General features: G+C 40.1%; 1 long non-coding RNA gene across 1 annotated transcript in view; it reads right to left on the minus strand.

Annotated features, from left to right (window-relative positions):
- Nucleotides 1-2,387: 2,387 nt before the first annotated feature.
- Nucleotides 2,388-9,574, minus strand: part of LOC102201362 (uncharacterized) — a 10,978-nt gene continuing 3,791 nt past the window's right edge. Inside the window, exons 2-3 of the long non-coding RNA XR_311396.1 lie at nt 8,304-8,306; nt 2,388-2,398 (exon numbers count right to left, since the gene is read on the minus strand). This is a non-coding gene — a long non-coding RNA (uncharacterized LOC102201362). The remainder of the gene's footprint in view (nt 2,399-8,303; nt 8,307-9,574) is intronic.

Genomic DNA, 9,574 nt, shown 5'->3' on the forward strand with positions numbered 1-9,574 from the left:
TATATATATAGCAACACACATAAAAGCTTCCTTTATCTGACTGACCCTAAGGTCAAAATATATGATCAGCATTTTTAGTGTGCACTCAATTTGATTAAAAATATAATGCATTACATTGTCGACTCGCAAGTCACACCATCATTTCTTTTTTAATGATTCATAAAAAAAATGGGATCACTGATAATTTTGCTTTACCCCAGTATCTTGGCTACCTTTTATCCTAACCCACCCACCATAGTATTTCACAAATGAGTGTTGGGCTTTGTCCCATTATCTCATGCTGAGTGGTTTTATCCCAATAAATCCTCTTGTTATCCTGCGCTAATATCTCCAAGTGATTTCATACTTTAGTGGAATGCTAGATAAAGGAGACCAATAGGAGAACAGGATTGATGCATGTTTCTTTTCCATGTGGAAAATTGCTTTTACCTATTGATGTTGAAATTGGCATTTGAGTTAACCTATTCCTTCTCTCAAGGTTTCTACACCAGCAAGGCTAATGTGGGGTTTTTTGGTGCTGTTTTGGTTTGTTCTTTGCCTTCACTGTGTTACCGTATCTCTGTTTTATGGATTCTTTTCCCTACTTATGTTTTACTGCCTGCCTAAATGCTTCATTGTGATTCTGGGCTTTGGCTCCATTGGGTATTGGGATCACTGAAAATTCTGAAGACTTCCATCTAATTATTTAAACAAATTCGAAATCATATTGAAGGAGAAGATCTGTGCTGATATTGCAAGAGCTTTTGTTTGTTTCCACCTTAATTTTATCAGGCTATTGATGAAAACTGATTGGTAGTTTACTGGTAATTTTAGACTGACTGCCTTTTTTCATCATGCAGTTATCACAAAAATGTATGAAGTATAATATAATATAGGCAAATGCAAGCAAACGATCACAAATAACAGATAATTCTATTTTAATTGACTGATTTAATCCTTGACCATGGCCGTGCTGTTTCATATGAACTCATTTAAGCTATACCACAAGTTTATTAGATAAGCTTTTGTGGGCTCTCCAAACTACTGAGTTTATTCCAAGCATTTGATGTAAATGTAAGTGGAAAATCTTTATGTTGTATGGAATCAGTAACCCAAAAGTGACTGTGACATGCAGACTTTTATTTGATCTCAAATGGTGTTAGGTATGGTGTTATAGGTGGTATAGTTTGCCAGAGGAGAAGGCAGAGGACATAATGATAGGATGATGGAAGATAGATAGAAAGACACACAGTCAGCCTTGAAGAGCCTGAAATGAAAGAGTATAAAGTACAGAGACAGCGTGTTAGGAAGCAAGGGTTGTGACCATGTATAGTGTGTGTGTGTGTGTGTGTGTGTGTGTGTGTGTGTGTGTGTGTGTGTGTGTGTGTGTGTGTGTGTGTAATGCGTGATATGCTTTCTCCATTTGGGAAACAGAGAATTATCTCCAGTTTGCTGAAAAAGCCAATCTGTCTCTGACCATGGTGCTGAAGTTGCAGTCTATTGCAGGTGCTGTATACAAAGGCACGTTCTACTTTTTATGCATATGTGTGTTGGTGTGTGGTGGGAGACTTGGGTAACGCTCTCTCTAGCCTTTCTATATTTATTTTGTTTCTCAGAGCTTATCTAAGTTTTCTGTGATAATGCTGATGACTCAACTAACTTCTGGTTGTCTTTGTGGTGTCATGAAAGTGCTAAATTTAAATCTGCTGTAGGTTTGGCCATAGCACTAGCATCTGTGAACAGAAAGACTTTTCTTTTACATGATATAAGCACATTTCATTCAATAGTGATGAGCTTAAGTGATTTAAAATAAATCTGTTCTGTGTAGGAATAGAACCTTTAAATATTTATGCCCTCATTTAGAGCTTTGATGTCTGTAACGAAGCATGTTCTCTAATATATGAGCCCAAAATCTCCCATAAGCGTTCAAATGGGTGGAGCTCTGGTGATTGCAAAGCAAGTAGCATACCATTTTCATACTCACTGATGACCTCTTGTGCCTTGTGGATGTGGACATTATTGTCCTAGAAGACTACATTTTCATCTGCATAGAAACATTTCATCACAACAACTTTGTGATGATTTTCAGTGCCTCTGCAAATTAATATAAGCATTAATATAATTAATATAAGGTTTAAGATTGTCCTTTTTCATAAAAAGAGAATTTAAAAGCATAATGAAAAGCCCCCCCCCCAAAAAAAAAAAAAAAAAAAGCTATAGTTTGCTTACTACTGAGATCATGAAAAACCCTTTAACACATCACTCATCTATGCTGCAGTGCAGGAGCTCAGCTGACCCAGTATGTTGGAGAGAAAGTGAGAGGTGGGGGAGAAAGAGAGAAGAAAGGGGTGCAGAAAATTGTACAGTGAGAGTGAGGGAGAGAAAGTGAATCTCAACCCTCTGCAAGTTCTGCTGCTGCCTTTGCTCTAAAGCTCTGCATTCGTATTGTTTGCTAGTGAATTTCAGGTCCCCTGAGACCATGGCCCACTCTCCTTTCTGAAAATACTGCAAGTTTGGGAAAAGTTGCAGTCATTTGTGCTGCTCAGCAGTGTGCCACAGTTTTAGCTATTGTATGTAAGAAAGATTAACAAATCTGTGTCGTTGTCTCTTTTTTTTCAGAAAAGAGGAGGGGAGGACAAGAGGCATAATTTCATAAAATAAAATATGGAGCATGGTGTCCCTGGCTGGTGTTCTGAACAGTCCATCTCTCTCTCTCTGTTCCGCAGTGTGGGGCCTACTTTGTGCTTTAGCGTGGAGTAAATTTACTATGGACTGCTGCAGTTGCCTTCTTGTTATTCTGCTCCCTCTTTCCCTCCTCCTTCTAATGAGATGACATTTGCACAAAGTCACTCATCTGTTTCCTCCCATGAGTCCTGATTTCACATGGTTTTCATTTTCCTCTGCCTCACTTTCAACCTGTTTGTTTTTCCATCTAATATTCTACCCTTCTGCCCCCTGGTACAGCTACCCATCCATGTATGTGTTATTTAGTACATATCTACACAAACAGCAAACGGTTTACCTACCGACCTTGATGGTTGTCTGTATGTCTTGGATGGGCAATATTTGACCAATATAAAATGAGTTCAGTTGTAGAGTTGCTTTTCTTTGTCTGACATGGTGGAAATACGTTTTCTAGTAATCTCCAGGGATGAGGCTAGATTACTGAGTGTTTCTGTCTATACAGTGCTAGCCAGGTGCATTGCATTTTAGGGGTTTACAAGTGACCCAACAAAATAGGTAACAGTGCTTGAAATGAGAGCCTGCTACCTGAGTAGTTTATTTTGGACATCAAATACATGACTCTCTGCTGGGCTGCTGTGTTTCTTGATGTTGCAGACAACAACAAAAAAGGTACATATGATTCCATGATGTTATTGGAACTTTAAATGGAATTCTTTCATCGAGTATTTATACTTTTTTTAGAGAGAAATTAAGTTCAATATAAGGGAGACTAGTTTCTCTTGTGCTTCTGTGTAGTGGTTTGACATTCAGCTGCTCCACTCAGATCATGAATAGTTTATTGGCCAAGGTCACCCGCTGGTTGCTTGTTTAGCTGATGTGCCTGGTTGTTTAAGTGCATAATGTAAAAGCTGCCTTCAGGGGGTTGATTGCTGATGCAGATTTAGAGATGTTTGGCATTCAGAGATTTAGTGAAAGCGAAATGTAGCTGCTGATTTAAAGATAAAAGCATCAAAGCATGTGTTTAATTTCTGCCAGTACACCCAGCCTTGAATGGTGCAATGCCGACCTCTGTGCCAGCATACCGTGCTTATTTGAGTGACATTGCAATTGTGAATGAGGAGCAAAAGAAGTTAGAGGGAAGCAGAGATGATGACTGAAGAAGAAGCGAGAAATGGAAGAAAAAAGAGGGGAAGTAGAGATGAAGGGAGAGGGTCGAGTCTTTCTCTATCTGCTTTTTCCACAGTACAGATTATGGTGCACTTGCTGGCTGCTCAAGTTGTGTGACTATGGATGGAACATCCCACACTAATGCTTTAAATATGTACTGCAGAGTAAAGCAAATTAGATTTGCATGTGATATAAATGATTTATGTTTTTTCCAGGGTTACCGTCGAGCAAACCTGAATTTACGAGGTCAATTGATGTATACATTCAAATGTAATTATTCTACATGAATATTGCTTTTATACATATGAATAGAATTTATAGCTTATTTCTGTGTGTGTGTGTGTGTGTGTGTGTGTGTGTGTGTGTGTGTGTGTGTGTGTGTGTGTGTGTGTGTTTGTGTGTATGTTGTTGGCTTGGACTGTTCAATTGGCTTGCTTACTTCCATTAGTCTGAGGCTATGGCAATTGTACAGAGAGAGGGCAAGTGGTGGAGGAGGAGGCAAGTGAGCAGTAATAGGGGGAAAAGAGTGATGTAGGACATATGGCAGAAGACAGAAAGGGCAGAGGTATGCCTAACAGGCTGGCATAGAGGGAATAAATAACATGTGTGTTTTGATCTTTCACTGGAATATCTGGTATCTGTTATGTTTCCCCCATGAGGCACAGCACGTTGTTCATTTGCGTCTACTGCTAATGTCGTAATGTCTTAAGAAGCCTAATGGTAGTTAAGTTACTGTGTTACAGGTTGTGTTTTAGAGCCCCGGTAGAGCTGCAGATATTTTTATTTTATTTATTAATGTGGGTGTGTGTATGTGTTGATAGGGTGGGCTTGTCAGGGTGGGGGGTTCATTTGACTTACCAGTGAAGAAAACTGGTGTGTTCCCCACTGATCTAATGTTAGTCAAACATTTCTGCTTGGTTAGTGAGGATAATGATACTCATATATTATGTGTGTGTGAGTGTGTGTAATGATGTGGAGCTGTTATGCTTGTTAAAGTGCTCTGTAAAAACTACTACAGCAGAGAGAGAGAGGGGTTTGTGGAGAGTTTTGCCTAATGTGCAGGGATTGCTTGTGTTGTTAGTGTCATCTGAACAATGGAGGAGTTAGCTTAATTAAGGCCTGGCGGTTTGAGAGGATCAGCGCACCCTCACAAACACACTTCGATACACTTCAATAGGTTATAAGAGTAGTGTACCCCCTCCCCACCCCCCGCAATATCATCTTTGGAATTTATGGAGAAGCCTACAAGTGTGAACTCAGGAGAGCTTGTGTTTCGTATGGTCACTGTTAAGTGATTGTATCATTTCTGTGGTGGTGTAAATAGAGTCACACCAACAGGGTGAACTTGAAGGTAAGCGATTTTTTTTTTCATTTAAAGGCATCACAGATGACTCTTGGTGAGGTTTCTGCTGCTGCTGTGTGTTGCTGGTGTGTTGCTGGTGTGTGTGTGTGTGTGTGTGTGTGTGTGTGTGTGTGTGTGTGTGTTTCTTTGAGCAATGTCTAGAGATTGTGTGGGTTGTGGAGAGAATCCATAATGCAGCCCTATAATTCAGGCAGAATGCTGATTCACAGTAACAGGTAGGACAAAGGCAGTATGCTTGCATGGGATGGAGTGGGAGGGGTGCAAATGCCTGCATGGGCTGCATGTTCCTTTGCTTACAAATGTAGAGCGTGCGTTTTTACAGATATTTTTTGTCAGTGTACATTCCTGTGTTTCCCTGCAGGTTTTATGTGAACAGTTGTATATAGGCAGGTGTGCATTCAAGGTATCCATTGTGTGTGTGCATGTCTGTGTGTGTGTGTGTTAGAGAAGCCGAGGACCCTTAGACATACAGAACTCGACAGAAAAGACCCTTGGATTACGTGTGTGTGTGTGTGTGTGTGTGTGTGTGTGTGTGTGTGTGTGTGTGAGAGAAAGAGACAGTTGGATAGTCAGATAAAAAAAAACACACATACACAGGAAAAAAGCCCCCATCCAATTCCCTGTAAGCTGCTGTCACTCTTCTTCCCACTATCTCTTCTTCCACCCTGGTCTGTTTTCCCTCTCCTTTCCTGCCTGGAGATGAGAGGGCAGGGTGTGATAAGAAACCAGGGGAAAAGAGGAAAGAGTGATGAGATGGAAGGAGGAGAGAAGAGAAGAAGGGAGATAAACAATGTAGACACTGCAGACAAGTGAAATTATCGATACCATACTAAAGGATGAAAGGGGAGATGGGGAGGAGGGTACTGTAAAGAGTATACAGTATTTCCCAATGTCCAATGTATATGCATGCTTAACTACTCTGAGTAATTTTTGGAGCTTCTTGGCTTCAAGAATGAGTGAACGGCGAAGAGAAGAGTTGAGCAGATGGACATGTAAATGAAGAGGTTGAACTGTAAAATGTAAGGCTGTATATTTTATCAATGCAATCTGAACTTGCACGGAAGGCAAAAGCTAGGGTAATTTATCACAATTTTCACTGGTCATTACACCAAATTATTTTGTTTTGAAAAAAAAAACCCAGAGAGAGCGAGAGAGACATCACTTGGGATTTGCAGAGAAAGATTGCTGCTTCATTTAATTGGAGCATTTAGCATTTTTGCTTGCATCAGTTTTCTGAAAGTGAAAAGAAATGGAGGCAAATTAGTAGTTAGGCAAAGGGGAACAGGAGGTGCGGTTATACCAAAAATAATGAAAAACAGGGATGGACATATAAACATTTGTCAGTTCCTCAGTGGCCTCAGGCCCCTTCTTTTGGTCAGCCAGTCCATTGTCTTCTTGTATTTCAGAAGTAGCTTTGAAAGTGGACTCCCTCTTTCTGACCAGAGTCTCTTCGTCCTCTCTCACATCCTTATCCTTCCCTCCATCTCTTGGAGCAGTAGAAGCAGCATTTGATGGATCGTTTGGGTCGGCAGGGTTGACAGGCAGGTTGATGTAAGAGACAGAGAGAAGGAAAGACATGGTGTGCATTTGTGTATGTGTGTGCTTCTAAAAGACAGAAAGAAAAAGGTGGTGAGGTGGCCGCCCTCTTTCTCCCCTTCACCTGTTTTTCTTTTTCTTTTCATCTCCCTTTGAGGGCCTCATACTTTATGTCACTTCTATCAGATGCTAATACTTTGACCCCAACAAGCTTCTGCCCCACCCTTCTTTGTCTTTCTGTATCAGATTATTGTTTTATAGGTGAGATGACTGCTGCTAACCTGTGGGAAACATAACTTCTAATATATTTACTCACTGAACAGAACAAAAATAATTACTCACAACAATGGCAGCATTATGATTAAGAAAACAGTGCTGATCATCACTTTACAAATCCAATGTTGTGTTGGGGAATTTTCAATTGTGACGGTCGTGGTGGCCCACCCACCACGACACTGTTGCAAACCAAACACAAGCCAGTGGCAGGATCTTTGGCCGTAAACAAAAAGCCCATGCAATCCTGATACTGCAGAACACCCCCACATAGGTCCTGTTTCTGAGATCCAGTGGTTCAGCCGTGTCCTGGCAGCTGGTTTTAATGTTGTGGCTTATCTGTATTAATCCTATTTTCTCCTAAAATGCGTATAGCTTCAAGCCATTGTATTATCGTTGTATTATATACCACCCATTTGCAATATGAAGTGCCAGCCAGGCGATATCTATCTAGCTTAATTTAAATGTGATTACACTAATCACATTATAGCGCTTTTCCTTAAAGAAATGCTTTTCACCTTTAATTTAATCCAAGAGCACCCTGCCTTGCACAATTAACCCTTTGACACATATAATTTAATGCATGAGATGGAAGTGTAGTAGTCTCAGCAGAGCACACGTTTACATGAAATGGCAGAGAGCTGTTGATAGTGCTTTTATGTTACGCTTATCTATGGTGAGCCAAAACTCAGAGCAGAAAACTATTGATTACAGTCATGGATACCTAAACTGTGCTTTGTGTCTAAGAGATAAAACAGCGCTTTAATGTCATATACTTCCCTTAATGTCTTATACAAGCTCTTACCTTCACTTTACTATTATGACTCTGTCTGTGTTGTAACACAACACCCAGACTGATCACATATTGTTCAATTGTTGAGTTTAGAGAGAAACAAGAGGACATGGATATACCATCTTTATTTTCTGCATTTTGAACTCTTAAATGGGTGAATGAATGCTCAAGAATGCATGAGTACACAGATCCAGGGTCTTTAAGAGCTTGAAGTGGACTGACACCGAGATTGTGGCCAGGAGCTGTTGGTTATCTATGTATGTCAGAGGGAACTATTATGCCTCAGTGGGCCTCAGTGGGTCTCAGTAGGATATAAAGGACTGAGAATGACTTGCAAATGTATTGCACTTGTATCTTCCACGTTAAGACAGAAACACACACACACACACACACACACACACACACACACACACACACACACACACACACACACACATATGACATTAGAGTCAGAGCGTATTGTTTTACATTCCTGAGAATGTTGTGTTCATGGGTTTATACTTTGACATCCTCAGCATCTTGTTCCTGTTTTGGTTGTTCAAAATACATGTGAAACACTCATGAAATGCGACTATCTATAGGTAAGCAGGTGAAGCTGTTTGCTGTTTTTTTGTTTTGTTTTGTTTGTCCAGATTTTGCTTAAAAATGTATGTGGGATCTTAAAGGTGCCTATCACAGTGTAGGATGAGTTTCACTCATTTGTCTGACAGCACACACTTGAGAGAGCTAAATTTATGATTGAGTTCTCAAAAGACATTTAAAATTGAGAAGGGTGTTTTGTAATCTTTACCTTTACCACTATTGTCCTCTCCTATTTATATTCTGTGCTAACCCTGCTTAATTAGCTTTACTTCACTGTTTTTTTTTATGTCATTGTGAAAGAGTTACATGTCATCTATTCATGTGTTGTCACAATAACTAGCTTTTAAAAGTGTAGCCAAAAGTGAAAAGAAATAGTTCAGTCATTTGAACAAGATTCTTTTTAAAAAAAATAGTAACAACAAGAGAAACAGAAAACTAATTTTGAGAAAAAGATGGAAAAAAATGTACTTTCTCATAACTTTGTGTCTGTGTTTGTGTTGATGTCTGTGTTTGTGTGTTTTCCTGTGTGTTCACATTGTAGATCTGAGTTTAGGCTGTTGCTTTGCAGACCTGATTGAATCACTCCCCTGGATTGGTCGACACATCAGTAAAGCCTGACATGGCAAAGGGCTGCTGCTGAGCTCGCACTGCTTTATTTATCACCCCAGTGTGTGTGTGTGTGTTTGCATGTGTGTGTGTGGGTGTGTGTTTGTGTGTGTGTGTGCGTTCTTGAATATCATGGTTTCTCACAAGGATATCTTTGGTATGGATGCATGTGTGTGTGAGAGAGGAGCTGGAGTAAGTTTGTGCGAATGTGAAAACATCCACATATATACACACGGGCATTCAGGACTTTGGACTCAGTTCAGCTTCTGTGTTCTTTGTTGTATATGTGATATTTATACCACAAGGACAATGGTGAAGTCAGGAACAAAATTCCAATGAAGTGTGCGTTTATTTGCATCTATGTGTGTGTCAGAGTGTGTGTGTGTGTATGTTTTTACAACACAAGGACAGTGATGTGGAGAGGAGCTGCATACTGATTAACTGAAGTCGAAGAGAGGGCCTTTGTGTTGGCAGGCAGATCCACACAGCAACAACAAGTCATTCACCTAATTTAGGACACACACACACACACACACACACACACACACACACACACACACACACACACACACACACACACACACACACAC

The sequence above is a fragment of the Pundamilia nyererei genome, unplaced genomic scaffold (genome assembly GCF_000239375.1).
Source record: "Pundamilia nyererei isolate P.nyererei 1_Seehausen unplaced genomic scaffold, PunNye1.0 scaffold00003, whole genome shotgun sequence".
Lineage (NCBI taxonomy): Eukaryota > Metazoa > Chordata > Actinopteri > Cichliformes > Cichlidae > Pundamilia > Pundamilia nyererei.